This window comes from Chrysochloris asiatica, unplaced genomic scaffold, assembly GCF_000296735.1.
Source record: "Chrysochloris asiatica unplaced genomic scaffold, ChrAsi1.0 scaffold00434, whole genome shotgun sequence".
In the NCBI taxonomy this organism is placed as follows: domain Eukaryota; kingdom Metazoa; phylum Chordata; class Mammalia; order Afrosoricida; family Chrysochloridae; genus Chrysochloris; species Chrysochloris asiatica.
In genome coordinates, this window is record NW_006408952.1 from 1,396,101 (window position 1) to 1,397,820 (window position 1,720).

Below are 1,720 nucleotides of genomic sequence, written 5' to 3' on the forward strand. Positions count from 1 at the left end.
TTTCTTGGATCTACAATGAACCCTCATGGGAGCAGCAAAAGACTGCATTTGGAAAATCTGCTTCACAAGAACTCAAAGTTTTCAAGAACAAATATATCATTTTGAAGACCAAAATTGTTTTCTGTATTTCTCAATAACCCTACAGCAGTTATAGGTGAATAATTATGTTTGAATTCTCTTCATCAGTAACAATTTAAATTGTTTACAACAATTTTAATTGAAATTAAATCTTCAAAGACTATGATTTCTATATTACTCTCTGGCCACCACAGGGAGCTGGCTTGTAGAAGCAGGACACACAGTGGATTCTGTGTGTTCACTGTTCTATGGGGCTTGCTGGAAGTAAGCTTCTCAATATACTTAAGGCACAGGACATGAGGGGATCCTCATGGTCATAGCTGCAGGAGGTGGGGGCAGGGTGAGAATCTATAACCTAGATCAGAGGCTCCTTTCTCCACCCTTGGGATCCTTTGAGGAGCTGGAATGGAGAAGATACACACAACCCTTGCTCATGGAGAACTTTTGTCTTTGGAGTGTGAGGGTTACTTAGAACTTTGCCATGCAAGCCTTCATCAACTTGAGACCTACTGAATGGTGCTAATATGAGGCTCCATTACCCATCTGTCAGTATGCTGTCCTGTGGTGGCCTGATTCTATGTTGCTGAAAGCTGTGCCACTGGTATTTCAAACACTAGCAGGATCATCCATGGTGAACAGGTTGTAGCAGGTGGTGAATGTCTGCGGAGATTGCTGTGAATGATGGTGGAGATCGCTGTGAGCAATGGTAAGGATCGCTGTGAAAGATCCTGGAGATCACCATGAATGATGGCAAAGATTTTGGCGAACGAAGGCTGAGGTCACTGTGCAGAGCAAGGCAGCATTTCGTTTTGTGGTAGAAGGGGCCACCATGAGTCAGTGTTTTATTAATACAAATCAGAGAGTATGTATTAGAAGAGACTCGTTCTTTATCTTACTGAAAATAAATAAGAAAACAACAAGAACAAATAACAGCAATCGGGAGGATGGACCAGCATTGTTTCTTTCTGTTGTGTATAAGATTACTGTGTGTCAGGACCTACCTGACAACAAGAACAATCTTCAAGTGTGGTAAAGGATCTCCTACAAGAATTTCATTGGGAGTCTCTGCGCTTCCTACCCGAGATACCGCGTCAGGGGCTGCCACCTCCGCTCCGCAGTTGAACCATGCGTGAGATCGTGCACATCCAGGCTGGCCAGTGAGGCAACCAGATCTGCAGCAAGTTTTGGGAAGTCATCAGTGACAAGCATGGTATCGACCCCCCTGGCAGTTACCATGACCACAATGACTTGCAGCTGGAGAGACTAAATGTCTACTACAACGAGGCTGTAGGTAACAAATATGTTCCGTGAGCCATCCTGATGGATCTCAAGCCGGCACCATGGATTCAGTCAGGTCTGGGCCATTTGGCCAACTCTTCAGGCCAGACAACTTTGTCTTTGGCCAGAGCAGTGCCGGCAATAACTGGGCAAAGGGCCATTACACAGAGGGGGCAGAGCTGGTGGACTCGGTGCTGGACGTGGTGCGGAAGGAGTCTGAGAGCTGTGACTATCTCCAAGGCTTCCAGCTGATCCACTCCCTGGGGGCAGGGAGTGGCACGGGGTTGGGGATGAGCACGCTGCTCATCAGTATGATCCGGGAGGCGTACCCTGACCACATCATGAACACCTTCAGCGTTATGCT

General features: G+C 46.6%; 1 pseudogene; it reads left to right on the forward strand.

Annotated features, from left to right (window-relative positions):
- Positions 1-1,203: 1,203 nt before the first annotated feature.
- Positions 1,204-1,720, forward strand: part of LOC102823201 — a 1,408-nt pseudogene continuing 891 nt past the window's right edge.